Here is a 20,928-nt window from a genome sequence, read left to right as displayed (position 1 = left end):
ACTCCAGGTCCCACCTTGAGGTTGACAACAATGTCCCCCTGCTAGCATGGGACAGGCAATGTGGCCCCTGCAGGGGAGTAAAAGAGGCAGAGAAATGAGGGGACAGCCACCTTGTAGAAGGCCAATTGGTGCTGCTTTTCACTGATGGCTGGTGAGAACAAGGAAACCCTATGAAATCCCTGCTGTACGGAAGACCCATGTAGACTAGTAATAAAGCAGCACACTGCGAAAGTACATTAATTTAAAATGGTCTTAGTAACGAACAGAAGGGGAAAAGAAACAGGTACGGAATATGATGTTAGATCTCAAAGGCTAAGCAGGGTTAGCCCTGGTTGGCATTTGGATGGGCAACCTTCATGAAATACCAGGCTCATGACGGAGAGGCAGGCACTGGCAAACCACCTCTTACCATCTCTTGCCTTGAACCCTATGGGGGTCACCCTAAGACAGCTGTGACTTGACGGTACCAAAAAGTATGGAAAATGCAATTTCCTGTAACACTCGGCCTCAAGGGAAGATGCATGGATCAAATGCGCACAATTATTACTTCCCCTATCCAGTTTTCCATGTCCTTTTCCTCTGAATTTCCACGTCTCCATTTTCCATTCCAGACTATGTCTGTTTATGAACTTCCCAGCATTTGTTTGTGTGCCGTGCTATTTGTTGCCCATAAACAAATAACAGCTGATTATTACTGAAGGGCTGAGCTGGTGCTCATATGTTGACAAAGAGTTTGTAAGGAAATGAAGAGGGCTGCTCACAATGAGAGGTTCAGGGAAGAAGGAACAAGAAAAGACAATAGCAAATACCCAGCAGATGGCTCCCTGCAAATGCTTAGTTTTGTCTTGCATGCTGCGATCCTCAAATGGAGTATTCACAGTGAATAATTAATGCCAGTGCTGTTGACTAGTGAACTTAGAGGATTCCATAAAACCTCACGTTTCATGTGCATAACCAAACACTACTGTTTTCTTGCTGAGAACGTCATTTCTTTTTCTTTATTTAACTGACATATCTTGCCTTTCAAAGCCCAATGTAGCCCACAAATAAAATATGTAATACAATAAAACCACCACAGCATCTAACAAAGTAAACCAATGAAACAAACCAATTATTAATTGCCAAAGCTAATACCAGTACTGCTAATACCTGGGAATAAACTCTTAGTTTTCTTTCAGGCCTTCTGGAAGAAATCAGCTTTCAGTTGTCTCTGGAAGACTTATTAGAAGAGAACTAAGGAAAACTCCTAGATAAAAGGTTACAAAGTTTGGGAACAACTGCAAAAGGTCTCTTTGGCTCCTTTTCAATACAACATTTTAAGGGGTTTGTTAATAATTAATATATATCATTTCAGAAACCACCTTTTCTGCTCCTCATTTTTTAGGAATAATATAAGTAATATTCTTTCCACTCATCTTGACATTCTTTAATTCGTCTTTTATTTGCATAGTTCATTAGTTTTGCCATTACTGCCTATTCCACTTGTTTGCTTTCCTAATCCTTTCAGCATGAACTTTTGCTTTCCATCTTGCTGCAAGTGTAATTCTGGGTGCCATTATCGTGTATCTAAACAATTCTTCCAAGATTTTTGAAATATTTTTGGGCAGCATGCTTAAGAGCTCAATCCGGGGGGGGGGGGGGGGGGCAGATTCACCTCTGGAGCCAGCGCAACCTTGCACTGGGATGGGTGCCCCATGTTAACTCCCCTGAAATGGTTTTTTTAAGAACTGTGCTATCTGTGATTCTTTGGTTTTAATGCGGGGAGGCAGGCATAGACCCCCACAGCCATGCTGATATCTTGCGATACCCTGAGATGTCCCTATGACCCCATGTGACTACGCAATTGTGAGGCAGAGACTTAAAAAACCCTGCATTAAAACCAAAGAATCACAGATAGCACAATTCTAAAAAAAAAACACCATTTCAGGGGAGTTAACATGGGGCAGCCTCATTTAGGGGTGGGAGCTGTGCGAAGTTCCCCACCCAAACTGGTTTTTTCCCATCCTCAGCCCTGGTTTATTGGCAGTCCACAATATCAGTAATTTTCCTCCCATATCACATTGCAAATGAACTGACTTTTCTGTTAGCTTTTTTTATTGTCCAACTTTTACATTTCCATATAGTAATAATGGGGAATGCTTTGGCATGAATTAACTTGATCCTAATTGGCAGTGACACTTCCTCATGCTTAAGAATCTTTTCTAACTCCTTTATGGCTGCTCATCTCAATCTCAAATAATTATTAATATTAAGATACTAACAGCATAAAACAACATTCAGCAACTTCTATAGCTAGAAAAAGCAAGCAAGCAAGCAAGCAAGCTACAGATATAACCCTGGGTAAAAATGTTTTTGCCTAGTGGCCAAGGTACAATAGGGTAGGGACCTGATAAGACCTCAAGTGGAACAGTGTTTCAATGGCAAGATGCTACAAGGGGTGTAAAAAAATGGTATTTTTTTCAGAATTTCCAAGCCTAGCAGAACCAATGACAATGTCAAGCAGAACCCAAGTGCTTATCAGGCAGCTCAACAAAAATAATGTCGAACTGGAGAATCCCAATCCAAGCAATTGAGGCAAAGTGACACAAGGCAGCTCTGGTGAAGAAAAACAAAATGCTTGAAATTGACAGACTTGAAATAAATGGAAACAGTAGAAACCCTAAAGAGACATGGGGAGAAAGGGGGTGGGGCAGTCCCAGGAACCACCAAGTGCTGACTTCTAATCTTCCTGGCTAATATTGAATACTTCTGGAATTTTTCAGAGACATTTTTTCAGTATACCAAAGAATCCACAGATGTATTTGAGGTGCAAATATATTGATACTGATGTAGTATTTTTCAGACAAATTTTTGTTTTTGTTTTACCCAAACGCACATCTGCAGGTGCCACTGCTGAAAAAAAATAAGCCATTTCTGGCCACCACCCACCTGACTTCTGCAGGTAGGACATGGACAGCAGGACTTGGGAGGAGAATCTTAATGGGAGGAGGCCATTCTAGTTTTCCCAGCAACCTAGGATTGCCAAAAGGCCTGGAGAAAAATGTCCTGCCTCTTTAATAGAGGCTTAATATGTGGAAATGGGCATCTGAATCTTTTCATGGCATGGAAAGAAACATCACTTAGTAAATACATTAAATTAAGCCTCTATTAAAGAGACAAGAGCACTTTTCTCCAGGCAGTTGGCAACCTTACCACAGAACGACAGCTCCTCTCTATTCATTTGCCACCAGAAAATTACCTATATATTTCAGTAACATGTACGTTTACAAATGGGTACAAATGTCTAAAATGAGCCTTTTGGGGTTTATTTTGTCATCTTGGTAACCATCTTTCCAGAAACCTAGAGAAGTTATATTCCATGTAACACAAAATGAAAGTATTAATTTACTAGTAAACCACAAACCTGGAAATCTTAAGAAAAAAATAACTGTGTTTAAATTTGCATAGCTAGACTGTCAAAAGTGCAAAACCTAACTGGAATACAAGTTTTATCTCACCTTTACGAAAAGAAAATGAAAATAGGTTGGTTAGGAATTTAAACTTCCCCTGCTGTGGTTCTCAACTTATCATCCCAGACTTTATGTCACAGGAAATGTCTCTGACATCTAGAAAGTATAAACAACTAGTTAATATTTTACCCTTAGTACTACATCCAAGAATTGTTCGTTGCCCACAGTTCGCCAAGGACTGTGCCAGACACAGAAATGACATGCCAGTTGCTCAGAGTGTTTGTACTGTGAGGTCATGTGACGGCAATATTTGCGAAAAGTCTGCAACAGCTATGAGTCTTTCCATTAGTGGTTCGGTGGCTCCGAATATTCATTTCGTTCTAGACAAAGAATTATACAGAGTACATATTTTCAGAACTGTGTGATTGTTTGAGACTTCTTGCGTACTTTCTTTTCGTCTCTTCAATTTTATCACTATTTTGATAGACAGGATCTATTCCTCAGTGGCAGAACTCATGAATAAGGTTCCTTCTCTGGCTCTCCAGTTAAAATGATTTTTGATGGAGGCCTCAGAAGATCTCAGAAGATCTCAGAAGACCATGTCTGAAACTTTGAAAGAACTACTGTCAATCAGAGAGGAAAGTGGTGGACTAGATTGGCCAAAAAGAAAAAAAAACAGCATCAAATATTTGGTTTTCCCTCTGAGATCTTGGATTTTTAGACCCTTTCCACACAGGGATTTTTGTCTGCATAGAGAACAAGAAGCCTCCTCAGTAAAGGTTACCATCCAGAGGACAATATGCCATTTAGCTCTTGTTTTTCCCCCTTTATTCCAGAGAAAATATATTTCTCCAAAGTAAATGGAAAACTGCAGTGGAGCATGCCTGTAGCCACATCAGGGTAGATACAAGTTCCGCCTTCAAAATGGTGGCAGCTAAAATTTGCATTCCCTGCTTGAGCCATTTAAATGGCTTCTCGTTTCATTATGATACAGTGGAGGGGGGCGGGAGAAAGCTCTTTAAGGCCTTTGAAAAGGAGCTGTTGACTGTTTGGATCCTGCTGAGTGCCTAGATACAACACGAGTAGGTGTGGATGGGGCAGAAAAGGAGCAAATAGCACTGAATGGGGCAGGGGGACACTATTGCTGCTTGTTTCCACGCCATTTGCTGTAGCTATTGCTGCCATGGCAGAGATACGTTTTTGCAGTTGAAAGATGAAGTAATTGAGAATGGATTCACAATACTATTTCTTACTCAATAAGTCGGTGAGCTATGTGGTGACAATGGGCGATTCCGCACATGAGTAAAAAAGGTTCAATCCAGTTCCCTGAGAAGGGTACTGACCTAGGTCGAAGCCATTGTTGTTCCCCACTGCAACCAGCTTGATCCCAGCTCGGAGGGCGGAATCATCCTGTGCCTCTTCGCCGCTCCGTTCCAATTGGCTACAGTTCTACGGCCATGTTCCGTCTATCCCCACACACATTATAAAAAAAACTGCTACAGGAATAGAGGGACAAAGGTGGCGTTTTTTGATTGGCCAGCTGTACGCATGCCCGAAACACTCATCTGTGATTGACTGAATGGGGGACTCCTGGCACCAGAGATTCCGCACTTTACTGGAATCGAGCTGAGTTCGAGCGTGGTTCCCTGAAAAAGTAGTAGTTCCCAACTGGAGTCGGAAATTTGACCGTTACACGGGGCGAAGCTGGTACAAAACCACGTCAATCCCAGTGGTTGTGCGGAGCACTTAGGTCGAATGCAGCTTGAACTTAGGTCGATAACACAAGTGCGGAATCGACCAATGAGAGTTTTCAAACCCCAGCAGGTACTTAGGAAGAAAAATATCTCATCTCCCAAAGAGATAGAGAGGATCTGAAATATTCTGGTTTGAATCAGCATTCGAATATGGAAGCTCATTCGAGTATGGGAGCTCATGAGGTGACCTTTGGGCTGTAACATGCTCTCAACATAAGCTTGTTGGCTGTAAATGGGACACGGGCAAGCTGAGGGGAACAGGAGCAGGTGTTGTCCTAGGCGCCCTTTTCTCACGGTACTCCTTTGCCCTCAAATAGAGGACAGAATAAAATACAGAATAAAGATGCAATAGAGGACAAATAGAGGACAGAATAAAGATGCAAGGCACTTTGGGTCCCAATTGGGGAGAAAGGTGGGGTTTATATTAATAAATACCCAGGGACTGAACCATCACTTTATACCAATGAAAATTACTTTTGATTAAAAGTGAAAGGAAAGGAAATCCACAAAAATGGATCTCAGGCTTCAAAATACTTATTTGTCTGACTAGCTTTCTAAAGCCAAGCTATTTTTGCTAGTGAAATTCAGCACATTTCTATGTGCCACATGGATGATTATATTTTCATTTTAATCATCAACTAGTTAATAATACGGGCAAAGGGATTTATTTATACTCTTAATACTTTCAGTGAAAGAATGCATTCAGCAAAGTTTCTCTGGTCTGTGACCAAAATGATAAAAATCTCTGCCTTGAGGTCAGTAAGTAATAAAAGAAATAGGAAATGAAAGTCGCTGCTGGTGTGTTTTCTGACCTTGAAATATTTGCATTAATTCAGACACTCTGGCATTTTCTGCACAGTCCAAATATTCTGGGATGGGGTAGTGAATTATTCCGGTGTGTGCAAGATTTCCCCACAGTTCCCAGTACTAAATCGGGGGCGCCCTGCGCAATTTCCCTTATCCCGGGGTTTTAAAAAATCACCAAATTGGCGGTTCTTTTCACATGTCCTGTGCTGACCCTGCTGCCATGCAAACACCACTGCAGCTGGCCAGTTTATTTTTCCCGCCTTGCCGCCTGATCTCCCCGCCCCAGCAGCCTGCCTCCCTGGCTTCCTCTTCTGACATCTCGTTCTTCTCTCCCGCCAACCGTTGCAGCCCTTCTGGGTCCGAAATTTCCCCATTTCCCTCATTGTGCTTGGGAACCATGCTTTTGCGAAAGACATGTGAGTATTTCATCCTGGTCGTCACTCGATTCCTACATGGAAACACGCAGCCGTGCAAAGGGAGGAGCCGGGATAACACTGACCCAGAATTTACGATCCTGGTTGTACCCCACTGTAATTATGCCGTGCGGAAAACACCTCTGATTACTTCTCCCCTCCCCCAATTGACTGGATTGAAGCTTTCTTAATTCCTGCTACTAAAGAGGAAAGCTTTCTTAATTTCTGCTAGAAGTACAACCCTCCAAGGAATATCAGGGTTGTCATGCAGAGGTAAGCAATAGCAAACCACCTGTGAACATCCCTTGCTTTGAAAACTCCACCAGATATTACCATAAGTCAGATGTGACTTGATGGTGATATAGATGTAGATTTATTTATATGGTTTCTAGGCCCCTTTCCCCAAACAGGCTCAGGGTGGCCTGCAACATCAGTCAAATAAGAATAAATTGATAAAACACTCTTATCTATATCTGGCACCATTAATTCCAATAAAGGATAACAATTCCAATAATGGACACCACAAGGTCCCCATAAGGACCCCAGCCACTGCACTCTACATCAGCTGGAGGTTCCAGAACAGTCTCAAGGACAGGTTCTTAGAGAGATCTGTCTTGTGTGTCCATGGTTCCAGTCTCCGGCAATATATACACAAATCTGTGAATATTCATTGCCGGAGACTGGAACCATGGACACACAAGACAGATCTCTCTAAGAACCTGTAAAAAACTCCAGATTTGCAGAAACCCACCCCCTCCCCAAATGATAGAAGCAGTGCCTTTAGCTTTAAGAAATGAACATCCTCATTGGCTGCTGCTAGATAACCACAACAGTATTCCTAGCATCCATGCCTTGGTTTCAGGCTGTAAAAGGCAAGAGGACAGGGTGTGTTTGGGCCTTCTAGGGATGCTTGGATCTTTGAGAAAAGATCCATCTGGGCCAAGGTCAGCAGCAACCACCAGGCAACTTACTACAACCCAACAACCTGGCTGCTTGCTACTGTTCAACAGCAGATGCTTCACAAACACCAGTGTTGTATAGTAGCTAGAGTTTCAGAATAAGGTCTGGGAAGGACAAGTTTGAATCCCCACTCTGCCTCAGAGACTGATAGGGTGATGTAAGCCCAGTTACATATTCTCAGCCTAATCTACCCCACAGGGTTGTTATAGGGATAAAATGGAGGAAAGAAAGGCATAAGCTGCATTGGAAGGTTGGTTGGTGAGTTGGAAGAAATGAAGGAATCTGGAAATGTGAGGATATGGGGGTAGCAAGGAGAGAGAGGAAATAGTGTGAGGAGCGGGGGTACAGGGAATAGCAAGGTGTCCTCTTGCAAGGCTTTGCTGGTTCCACATCATGCAACTGGGCCCAGCAGCTACCACTTTACAACTGGGCCACAGTTTTCCTGGAAAGAGGCTGCAAGGAGGAGGGGAAGCTGACGAAAGGGGATAGATAATTGTATGCTAGATGGTGGATGGGAAGGAGAAAAAGAACCAGGGAAAGGGGAAGAGGCTATAAAGACTGTCAGGGAAAGGAAAGAGGAAATAGTGATGAAGGGTTAAACGAGATGCCTCTTGCAAGTCCTTGCAGGTCCCCCACTTGTATATACAGAGTTGCTATAAAGAGTAACTTAATTCGTTTTGTCCTTCAAAAGTTCTCCTGACAAATGTTTACACTCGTGGTTCCCTGAACAATACTGGCAAAATCTTAAGTATACATGAAATTCTCAGAATGCAACAGAATAAATGGGGCAAAAGGTTATGTAACTGACTGTTGCTTTGCCCAGGGGCATTGCGCAAGAAGTCACAAAATCACGACCAGCTTTCCAACAGAGCAGCTATCAAGACGTGCTGTACTGAGGAGAATTCCTTTTTCAGCGACATGAGACCACTGTTTGGAAAACAAAATCAGAAGAAATTGACTGGATTCTTTGGGGATTTTCTCCCAACTCCCAACAATTCATTAACATTTTAAAAATCTGATCAAAAAGGACCCCTTAAAGAAGACGGACGGGTGGCATCGGCTTCCGTGGAGCAGCCAGATGCATAACTCTGCAAGATTCCTTTTTGATTTTCCATCAACAGACTAACAAGGCTGATGTTGTGGAATTTAAAAACTTTATGGGATTTTTGCTTGCAGTCCGCAAATACAGGCACATGCTCCAGGCAGCCACTGGTATGCCCCCCACACTCCTAAAATGGTGAAAATCATGTGATGCCCTACTGCTCTCCCTCCTATCTCATGTACTGCTTATGCCATCTTCAAATGCAATTCCTGCCCCGTTTTGCAATGAAAATCCCTGCCTTCCCCGACTCATGCCTGGTTTGGAACTCCGGCTGGCCAACATTCCACCTTTTGTGTGCCTTGGCTTGCTGCGTGGTGGGATGCTGGTTGTTATTACGAAGCCTCCTCTCTGTCCAGCAACCAGGGCCAAACATATTATGTGCACCCACTTCTCTGAACAGTGGGAAATTCCAGAGGCTAGCACTTACCCAGGTTGGTTTCTTCAGTAATGGAGACTTACAAAGTGTTGTTGTACTTGCTTTATTTATAAACAGAAAGGAAGACCCCAGGTGGGGACAAACAGGCATTCCTATAGTGCAGCAGATCCTCTAGATACCTCATATCAAATCCCCAGAGAGATCCTACAGCTCCAAAATGCTTTAGCCAGCTTTCACAAGAGTTTGTCTGTTCCTCTCTCTGTCTCTCTGTCTCTTCCATCATCCAAACAATGGCCCCTTCCGCACACGCAAAATAATGTGTTTTCAAACCACTTTCACAACTGTTTGCAAGTGGATTTTGCCATTCCGCACAGCTTCAAAGAGCACTGAAAGCAGTTTGAAAGTGCATTATTCTGCATGTGCGGAATGAGCCAATGCTTTCTTTGGGGTGGTTTCCAGGCAGTATGTGTGGTTTCCGGGCTGTATGTCCATGTTCTAATAGCATTTTCTTCTGACATTTCACCTGCATCTGTGGCTGGGATATTCATCAGGAGAAAATGCTACTAGAACACGGCCATACAGCCCGGAAACCACACAACACCCCAGTGATTCCGGCCGTGAAAGCTTTCGACAATATAATGCTTTCTTTTTCATACAGGTACTCACTCACCTGCCCTGCCCTTCATTTAGAAGTAGCAGGAGATCACCTCTTCCAAACCCTGATGGACATTTGAACAAAACTATTTCCTGACACTCAATATTCATGGAAGAGATATCTACCGTTGTTACAACACATTACCACTCACTTTCTCCTAAAGGATAGACTGAGCCACAATGATCAGCGACCAATCTACAACACTGATAACCATAGGGGATTCTTATATAATTCTACCATTGCTCTGGTCCTGCAATTATGACATCCAAATATTGTAGGGCTGCCAGGAGGTGGGAAAGTGGAAATAGTATGGTAAGGTGAATACAAGGAAAGTTAGGTACATCCCCCCTCAATCCTTGTGCTGCACGTAATTCTGAACTGGGCCATAGAGAGACAGATTGTACAAGCCTGGGGAAACCCCATGTTTGCAGAAAAATAATGAAATCCCCCACCCAAAAAAATTGTAGGTGCCATGTTTGCTTCTGTAATAGAAGTATGCCATTGAGAACTTGCAAAATTATGTTGTAAGATCTCAGTGGCCATTTTAGTAGCTGCTAGGCAATGTATAACCAAATTAGCTGAGGATTCCAAGCTGCAATTAATATCAGAATACAGAAAGGTGGAAGAGACAGCATTATGAAGCCAGCATGGCAGAGTGGTTAAAGTGTTAGACTAGGCTCTGGAACACCCAAGTTTGAATCCCCACTTTGCCAGGGAAACTTGCTAGGTGATCTTGAATCAGTCACAAACTCTTAGCCTAACTTACATTATTGTTGTAAGGATAAAATAAGAGAAGAAGAGAATGATATAAGCTCAGCTGCCTTGGATCCCCATCGGGGAGAAAGGTGGGATATGAACAAAGTAAATAAAAAGTAACAAGTAAGAAGGAAAGGCAAAGCTGGAGGGGAGCAGAATAAAAACAGGTAAAAACAGGAAGTTGAAGATGGGAAAGGGAATTAAAAATAGGGAAGACAGACTGTGACAGGAGAAGAAGAAACAGAATAAGACAGGTAGGTGGGTTGTGGGAGAGAAGGATAGGACCTACAGGAATCTCATTGGTGAAGGCACAGATTGGTGTGGATGTGTGTGCAAAAGTGAGAAAATGAGGAGACTAAGTTTGTTATTACAAATTACACCATAAGCTCGAGCCAGCAGTCATCTGACCACAGCGCAATCAGGTTATGCAGACTATCTCAAAAGCAGAGGAGTTATTTTTATTTTAAAAGTCAATATAAAGGCAGCATCAGTTTATGGCATCAGGAAAAAGAATATGGAAATATGACCTCCGCAATAAAAGAATGACAGATATGGGTCATTATGCCAATTAGTTATAGACTATGCTCATTACAATTGTTCCATATCCTTGAAAAGGATTTGACATTGGCCTAGTTCTGACTGACATACTAAATGTCTGTCTGAGTAATGCCACGTCAGACTGCAAGTGGTGCATGGAAGGGTCACAACACTGAATGCTTCCCCTTATAATTCTCAGCATAAAGAAACAGCACATCAGGAAGAAGAATTCTCTTCCTCACATTCCTTACATGCTAGAATCCTCTTCCTTACGTTTGGTTTTTTAATACTGATTGTCTCATGATAATACCAGAGTGGCAAGCAGGTTACTAGGTTGCAGGAAAATTAAAGAGAAGTCCAGTGGCATCTTTACAGGCGCATGTTTTATGCTCGGATGATGTGGGTTTTCTGGGATGTATGGTAATCTTTGGTCCTAACTGTTTCACCCACATATAGGCCTGGCATCTTCAACAGCAGGCTGGCATCTTCAGGGGTGAGCAAAACATTAGGAGCAAAATTCACACAGCCCAGAAAACCCACAACAACCATTTGATTCCAGCCACAAAAGTCTTCTACAATACAAAGTTTTGTGTTTATTAATAGTTTAATACGTTCTAAATACACAGACATAGGGATGGAGTGTGTGTGTGTGTGTGTAAAGAGGTGCATTCAATCATATCATTTCTCCCCTGCAGTTTGAAATGGTACTGCCCGATTACAGATGTACGTTCTCAGTAATGAATTAGCCCCCTTCCCCCTGGGTAGCCGAGGCTAGTCTGATCTGGTCAGATCTCAGAAGCTAAGTAGGGTCAGTCCTGGCTAGTACTTGGATGGGAGACCACCAAGAAATAACAAAGTCTCTATTCAGAAGAAGGCAATGGCAAACCACCTCTGTTAGTCTCTTGCCATGAAAACACCACAGGGTTGCCATTAGTCAGTTGTGACTTGACAGCACTTTACACACACAAGAATTAGGACATGGTTCAAAGTTCCTGACCGAGCACCTACAGCAAAATTAGAAAATGGAAACTTGTGGTTTCTTTAAAGCACTGGAAAGGGGAAGTTTTGTGGTTTGTGCTTCCTTGCAATGAGCAGACAGTACAGCTGAGCTGGGGCTTTCCCAAACATAATTGTTCATTACATCAAAAATGACATCATAACCAAATCATTCGGAAAGTGCTGTGCCAGCATTTGTTGCCTGGAAAAGCTATGGCCACCCGCTGTGCCTCCTCTTCTCAAAGGCTAGTGATACTTGTCGGGGGCATACGTAATACTTGTGTTGGCAGAGCGCAAGTTACGCAGAGAAGCAGCAGACTCACTGATTCAAGATAAAGTTAAATGTTTATTAGGGAACTACATTTCAGATAGGAAAGCTGAGAGACAGAAATAGACTTCACCTACCTCACTAGCTGGGGAGGGAGGGAGAGGATACTTCCAAGAAAAGGGAGGAAATTAGACCTGAGATTAACAATCCGAGAAAGACAAGAGGTGACATGAAAGGATGGGAGGGTCTCAAATTTACAGTCCTGATCACTTGCCCACTCCCTGCGGGGTCTTCTTCTCAATTCCTTTGCATGCTAGACATTGTTACTTCCAACAACTTGTTGTGTAGTGTGTCAGCAGTGATGACACATGGAACAGCAAAGGGAAAAGAGAAGCATGGAAATTTAGTATAAGGAAATTCCTTGCCAAGCAACAGGACAAACTCAGCTGTGCACTGGAATCTAAGAGAGAGATAAGGACAGTGAACCTTTTACTATTCACCCAGACCTGGAATTTTTACCTCACTGGGGATTTTTTTAATTAATAAAAAAAAATCCCACACAGTTACTTCTACTTTGTTTTTCTTCCACACAACATTTTCTAAACCTCCCACCCCACACATGCCTGAGATAATATCTCTCCATTGTCCCATACACTTTTAGAAAATTTTGGAAAACAAAAGTCAATCTTCATGCAATATTCATATTAACTTTTTACCCCGAGTTACTGCAAGAGTTACTGCACAGTTAAGGTCCCAGCACAGAAATTACCACACATGTCTGATCATGCAGACCCAGGGAAGACATAACATGTAGATAGGTCTAAAATATTCAAGAGGACAAAAGGAAGATTAAGTTTCTTGTGGACAGTGGTATTAATAATTCCAGTCAAGAAGCAAGCAACCAGACCCCAAGACCCACCTTTCTCAGCTGAAAAGAGTGGGCTGGTTATGTGTTGATGAAGAGAAAATATAGTTCTGATGCTGGGAGAGACAGAGAGAAGGGACAGACAGACTCTACACGAGGCATCTGAAACAACTTCAGGGAGCAAGATCTCTCAGTCTGTCTGTCTGTCTGTCTGTCGTGCTCTCTCTCTCTCTCTCTCTCTCTCTCTCTCTCTCTCTCTCTGGGGATCTAATGTGGTGCAGGTGGCTGATTGGTAAGAGGCCTTCTGTCCCTCACCCTGTATATCTGGACATAAAGCAAATACTACAACGTGTCACAAGCCTCAAGTGCCCTTAGGTTTGCCAGGTTGTCCTTGGCCACCTGTGGGTGGGTGGTGGTGTGGTCTCTCAAAGCAGAGATGTTAACCTCCAGGTTGGACCTGGAGTTCTCCCAGAATCACAACTGATCTCCAGATGCCACAGATCTGTTTCCCTGGAGAAAATGGCAGTTTTGGAGGGGGAGTTTGTGGCATTACTTCCCTACTGAGCTGCCTCCTCTCCCCAAGCTCCGCTCCCAAATCGTCAGGAATTTCTCAACCTGGAGCTGTCAACTCTAACTGGGGGAACCAACCACCCTGGAACTTCTCACCGCTCAAAGAAGTGAAGCATGTGTAACAATACAGCAAGGAGCCGAGAAGGTACAGTTATCCCTTCCATATTGCTGGGGTTAGGGGTGCCCCCCCCCCCCCCATGATCGGAAAATCCATGTAAAAATCTTTGGCTCTCCCTTTGTACCAGAGACTAAGTCTGTTTTCTTTCTTTTCTTTTAACTTTAAAAAGAAACTGTGTATATTTATAGTATTCAATGATAAAATATGTTGATATTGTACAATACTATACATATTTTTATGCATTTCGGAGTTTCTAAACTTTTTCTGTGTCTGCTGGCCCTTGCATGTCGTCTGTGGCTTCTGAAAACCTCCCCCCAAATTCCCATTTAATTTCTTATGCCAACCCACAATATACCAAACCACGATGGGGAGAGTCGCAATGTGAAAGGGATAACTGTACTGTTGAGCATTTTCCATTTTCCCAAAGTGTCTGTTTAATTTATGGTAAGTGAAATAGCAGACAATGTTTGTTCCATGTTCAGTCCAAAATTTGAAAGTCAAACAAAAACCCCTTGCATGAGATTATGTTTCCTCTCTTGATCCCAGCCTTAATCCACACCATTAGTATTATCAACACCATCACTATTTGCAAAATCTCAGCAGGGGAAAAAAATATCCCCAGTTAATGCTAGTTATTTGGAAAGGAGACAAAAGAAAGGACAACGAAAGGGAAAGAAGGGTAAGAAAGACCATAGCAACATCCAAAGAGGTTATTTGAAATCTAAGTGAGAAGGTACACATTACAAGACAACACCCATTTATTGTGATCAGGTCGCTCTTGAGAGCATGAAGACACATCCACATAGCACATTCTCTGTTTTTTCCTCCAGAGGAAAAGCAGTTGTTTAATTCCATAGAAAATGTACTGAGAATTGCTCTCAAAGTTTGGATCAAAAAGGAAGTGGCCTTTTATAGAGCACCCAGACAACATCATCCCCTAATTGTTCTCTTTCTGTGTTCCCTTCCCCCACCTACACATTGTGCTGCCATCCATCCCAAACCTGCTTTGCATTCCATGAGGACAGGAAGGTATATATATTTGCAAGTACCGCCCACATCAGCACCATTTCTTTGTATTGTCGAAGGCTTTCACTGGAATCCACTGGCTGCTGTGGATTTTCACTGGAATCCACTGGCTGTTGTGGATTTTCTGGGCTGAGTGGCCATGGTCTGGTAATTTTTGCTCTAAAAACATCATCTATGGCTGGCAACTTCAGAGGCATGTAATGATACAATGTGTTGGCGAGAATCACACCATGACATGCCTCCGAAGATGCCAGCCATAGATGTAGATGAAACGTTAGGAGCAAAAGTTACCAGACCATGGCCACACAGCCTGAAAATCCCACAACAACCATTTTCTTTGTTTCAGTCCCACTAGCAGCTGCCATTCCCCTATCACAACCCAATGCCACTGGTAGTTTTTTTTAAAAAAGAGATGAAGCTCATCCAGTGTCAGAAGGGTATGAACAGTAAGATCTAACATTTTTCCTGTTTCCCTGTCACACATTGCGCAGCTACCATGTGCTCGAAAGGTCAACTTGAACTCATGTCCTCTATACTGGCATTGAGTTCCTGTCATTAAACATCATTTGGGAGTTCCCATCTCAGAACTTAATTTCCAGGTGCACACACCCACATCATTTGGATTGGAAATTTGGTTTCTGAGGAGAAGGGGCTCCCCCTTGCACCATTTTCCTGACTTGAAACAGCCCTGGGGAGCCACTATTCATTCTGTGAGGGGCTAAAAGTGTACTGAGGGGCTACACATCAGGTTCCCCAGAGGGAAAAATAGCAACTCCTCAAGACAGTTGCGTCACGCAAATGCTATGGGGAAGGCTTAAGCCCAGAGGTGGGATTCAGCCAGTTTGCTCCGGTTCACAAGAACCAGTAGCTAATTTTTTGCTGAGTTTGCAGAACCAACTAAATCCCACCATCCCAGGGGAGGGGAAGCAAGGGGACTTTCAGAGCCTTGAAGCAGCCTTGCTGCCAGGCTGCTCCAGGGCTCTAAAAGCCCCCTCCTTGCTGCCAGACTGTTCTGGGTCTCTAAAAGCCCCCCGGAGCAGGTGGGCATGAGCAGGCCTCCTCTAAAGGCCACACCACCGACCCTGAAGTGTGCGGCCTGCTTGGCGGTTGGCCAGCCCCCCACGGGGGCCTCCAGTAGCCGCCGTCCCACGGGCCTCCCGGGATATGCCAGAAAAAAGCCCACCCAGGCTGTGCAGCCAGCCCCCAGGTGCACAGTCCACTCTGAGGCCAGCCACCTTCCGCGGCTGGACAGTGAAAAGAAGCCGGGCCCATTCTGTGGCCGGGCATCTGGCCTGGCGGCACGCAGGCCAAGCCACAGCCTCCGCCTTCCCTCACCTTCCCCCTGCAGCCCAACATGGAAAAGGTGGGGAGGTGGAGGAAAAGGCCCCGGCTGGGTCAGCCATGCTCCTCCACAGCAGCCAGGTAAGTGGAGGGTGGCGGGGGTGGCAGTGGGGGGGGGCGCACAGCAGGGGGGCTCCCGAATTGGTAGATAAATTAATAGAATCCCACCACTGTTTAAGCCCCACAGCGTCCTATGTTCAAATTATGTCCTTATTAGCCTCAAGGTCTCCTTGAGGCCATTTTCAGCCGCAAGTGAACAGGCCGCTTTTCCAGCCTCCACTTTCAGGATGAACTAAGGTAAGTGGGGGGAGGGGGGTCAGAAAACCCAGAGTGTGCACTGGATGCAGTATTGCCCAGCTACGCCTCTGTCTGGATGAGATAATATGTATACCGATACAACAGATAAAAGATAAGGCAAAAACTCTTAGCTAAGCTAGAGGTTCATTTGCAAATCAAACTCAGAAGATTGCTCCACTGAAGTCTGATCTTATCATCTAGTGATGGAAAGTTATACTACTGAGTTCTGAAAAACCTTTTCTACCTCTCACCTCTGTATAGGGCAGTGGTGGCGAACCTTTGGCACTCCAGATGTTATGGACTACAATTCCCATCAGCCCCTGCCAGCATGGCCAATTGGCAAGGGCTGATGGGAATTGTAGTCCATAACATCTGGAGTGCCAAAGGTTCGCCACCATGGGTATACGGCCTGGATGCTCACAGCAACCTTTCCTTTTTCTCACCTGACCTGATCCACAGTGCTACATAGCTGCCACACGAGGCTCCTTAACCAGTGGTGGGATCCAAAAAATTTAATAACAGGTTCCGATGGTGGTGGGATTCGAACAGTGGCGCCGCCACACACACGCACATCCAGTCCCTATTGGGCAGGGAGGTTCCTTCTCAGCACTCAGAAAAAATTATTAACCACTTCTAGAGAAGTGGTGAGAACTGGTTAGATCCCACCTCTGTCCTTAACCACGTGGTCAGCTGTCATATGCTGGGAACCCAGAGGCAACCTATGTACGCCATGATGTGTAAAGAGTTGGTCTAGATCCTACAATTTAAAAAAATATTTTTGTTTGGAATTTTAGAAAAAAAAATAACAACTCTAATAAAATTATCTCAAATTATTTCCAAAACATCTTCCAGCCTGACTTGCTTGGGCTCACAGATTCTGATCTGGGTCAGTCAGTTTCCCCATATCATTTAAATATATATAAAAGGCAAGGCCTACTGGTGACTACTCACATTTTAAAGAGCTGCGCAGGCACGCGAGCGGAGGGTGGAGGCTGCAGTAACGCAAGAGCGTTGCGTAATGTAAAAGGGGTGGAGCCTGCCAACTGCTGCTGTGTACAATGACAGACATGATCAGCATCAGTTTTCTAGAGCTCATTGTATTTTTCGTATAATAGGCTTTATTGCTAGTGTTTGTATACATGCAAATCATATATATATATATAATATAATTTGCTACTGTTATTACGCTACTTTCCATAAAATGTGAAAGAGATGTGCGAATATTGTACACTTAACTAAAATGATTTTAGAAGAATAAAAAACACAGCAATCAACTAAACAGCAAACAATGCAACAGCTGGGCAAACATAAAGGTGAGAAATGCCGGCAGAGCCAGAGCCAGAATAACCACTCAGGGGAGGATAAACTTGAGCTTTGAGGCAGCAGCTGAGAAATTATTTTTCCTTGTATAGACCTGTTTGACTTCCCATAAGTCAGTACCGGAAATAGAACCTCTGTCTGAGCTTAAACTTGGCAGAGTTTGAAATGCCCTTCATAAGCACATTCTTACCTTTCCAAAGTTGCACAAGAATCCATAAAGCTGCTTCATACTGAATCTGACAGATCAATCCTTCATCTCCTGAATTGTCTTGTCCGCACAATGAAATCCAGTTGTGAATGTTTACCTTAGCACAACAGTCAACAATGTGTGGATGCAGCTGATCTGTCCCCGTTTTCGGTACTTTTGATCTTCAGGAATCTCCTGCTACTTTCCAACAGAGTAACACTACATCCAGTTTCTGATTATTTTTTCTTTTTCCCATCATATTGCAGCTGGCACAGGGTAACCCCATAGGGTTTTCAAGGCAAGAGAGGTTGCCCGTCTCTTCCTCGGTGGCCTCCCATCCAAATATTAACCAGGGTTGACCATGCTTAGAGTCTGAGATCAGACAAAATCAGGCTAGCCTAGACTACACAGGTCAAGGTGATGCTCTCCAAGCACTTCTGAATGAGCCATGGCAGGATGTGGTAGATATTTAATAGGTCGTGGGATCCGTCTTGTTATTGCCTGAAATGTGTCTGGGCTGGGTGGCATGGAAGTGACCCTTTTTGCCTCCTTTTAATGCCTTTCTTATACCCATTACACTGGGCCATGCCCTTCATTTTCTTTTCCTGTTGCAGTGTAGCCTTCCCCTCTTTGCCAAAGTTTCGTCCATTTTATGTATTGTCCAAGACTCATGGCTGGAATCATCTCGATGTTGTGGATTTTTCAGGCAGCCATAGTCTGGCAGATATTGCTCCTAACAATTCACCAACATCTATGACTGGCATCTTCAGAGGTATGTCACATATGGCATACCTCTGAAGACACCAGCCATAGATGTGGGTGAAATGTTAGGAGCAATATCTGCCAGACAACAGCCACACAGTCCAGAAAACCCACAATAGCCATTTTCCCCCCATTTCCTCTTCAAAGCCTACCTTGAAACACAATAATATCTCATTGTCTACAGATAAGGCGACCAACTGCCTGAAGAGAAAGTGACCTGTCTCTTTAATGGAGACTTAATGAGCTGTTATCTATCGAGTGATGCTATTTCCCTCTATATGTTGGGGAAAGCTTCAGCTGCCCGTATTTACACATTAAACTGCTATTAAAAGGATAGCACATTTTTCTCCAGACCATTTTTCTTCATAGCAGTATCACAACCTGGAGAAAATCTAGACAACGTGCAACTGCAAACTTCTTATGCTTAAAGCTAGTTCTGCACAGAAGTCTTATCACCCAATCTAGAAGCACATAACAAAACAAAAGTTGCCACCTAATGATGACAAAGCAGTACTACATCAAAACAGATACATCAGCAATTCTGACACTTTTGGAAATGGGACCCCCTTGCGAAGTAACTGCTCCACAATATTTTCCCCTTCTCCAGTGCAAGAATCAGACATTAGTTAACGCTGCATGTTTATTATCCCCATTTTATAGCATTTTTAAACATAAGCCCCGTTCCATAGATATTTAGAAAACTTTGCAGAGGCAACAACAGAACTAATTTGTTATTTAAGATGTTTTACTGCAGTTTTCTCTGCGAGTGGACTCAAGGCTGCTTACACAGATTTAAAATAAAGATTCTTTAGGAAGGAAATTATGGGGTTTTATTTTATTATACATGGCTTTCAGTTTTGAATTATTTGCAGCCTTAAGCCTAAAGTGGAATTGCTAACTAGCCTGAAGAAAAGCCCCCCCACCCCACCCCCTCCGTTTCCAGTGAATGGACTTAGACCTAGAATCTGGGAATAATGAAGTAATGATTAGTCACAAAACTTGTCTTCTAGTCCTGTAAAGTCACCTTTTAGACTCTTAGGATTAAGGCAAAGCTTTTGGGTCACGCAGTATGACTTGACAGATTTTAATCAAGACATGCACCGCACGCTGTACTTCATTAAGCCCTGAGACACCGCTACTCCTTTGTACTGAACATCCAACCTGAGAATTTCAGGGAACTCAAAAGTTAACACTCGCTATGTTGTGATATTTTTGATGGTTGTAATAAAAAAAGCTGTTGTTTTGGGATCTGTCACTTTTGAAATTAAGTACATCTGGGACTGCTTCAGTTCAGATAATGAAGAGAGTGAGCATATCAAATGCGGACTTTAGCCTGTCAACCTGGATGCAAAAAAAAAAGATGTTGATTGCTGGGGATAGCTGGTTACCCCATATCGATTTTTGTGTTTACAAATGAGCTCTAATGAAATCTGGAAACATAAGTCACTAAGTATCAGAGTACACTCTGCACACCACCACAATCCCTCTGCAAACTTTAAACGTACATAGTTATGTCTTGTGGTGTATGTTTGTATCTCATATGAATGTTCAGTGACCAATGATTCTCTTGTAAAAGAAATAGTCTTATTGAATATAGAACTATATTAGCTCAGTGGGGGAGGGGGGATCCTTTTTCCCCTGAGGACAAGGAAGGGTGATCAATTTTCCTTTGACAATATCACACATCAGACTGTCAACAACGGTGTCTCACTATCTTTTTAGTTTTTAGCACAAATCCACCTGGGGTAGGAAATTACCCCAAAGGTCCACAAAATGGATTTAGCTTTTAATATGCCTGCTTACTTCATCTACTGTCCTCTGACAAGACTCAGGACAAATTCAAGAATTACATAAATAATGCCTTAATACATAAAAATGCAATAAAACTGCAATAAATGTATTGCAAAAATGCAATAAAACTGATTAAACAAAGAACAGTGAGGAAAAACAGTATAGATGGGCAGTATAGATTGCATGGATTTCCCAGTTAAGAGTCCCATTTTCACTTTATGGCCACATATTCCCTTCTGTGTTGGACACTCTTCTATAATTGCCATATATGGCACATTACATCATCCAAATATTTACTTACTTAGATGATAGCACCCATTTAATTTATGTCATCCAAATGAAACCTACATAATGCCTTCTACCAATGTGATAACTCTGGCATTGCCGGTCCCAAGCCTGGATGCGAAAGGAGGAAGGTTGAACGTCAGGCTAGCAGCCCGTCCCCATAAAGCCCCAATGGTTCTGGAAACAACAAAAAGAACTTCAAACATTTATAATAAGCCAGGCACGAGTTCGGTGTCATGATATGATGGTGTCAGAGCAAACAGGCACTGGTGTCCAGTACTTGATGTCAGAAA

At 43.2% G+C, this 20,928-nt stretch overlaps 1 protein-coding gene across 1 annotated transcript in view; it reads right to left on the bottom strand.

Annotated features, from left to right (window-relative positions):
- SDC4 (syndecan 4) overlaps positions 1–20,928 on the bottom strand; it is a 56,967-nt gene that overhangs the window by 33,784 nt on the left and 2,255 nt on the right. The window lies entirely within an intron of this gene.

The sequence above is a fragment of the Sphaerodactylus townsendi genome, linkage group LG05 (assembly GCF_021028975.2).
Source record: "Sphaerodactylus townsendi isolate TG3544 linkage group LG05, MPM_Stown_v2.3, whole genome shotgun sequence".
Classification (NCBI taxonomy): Eukaryota; Metazoa; Chordata; class Lepidosauria; order Squamata; family Sphaerodactylidae; genus Sphaerodactylus; species Sphaerodactylus townsendi.
This window is presented reverse-complemented; position numbering and strand designations above follow the sequence as displayed.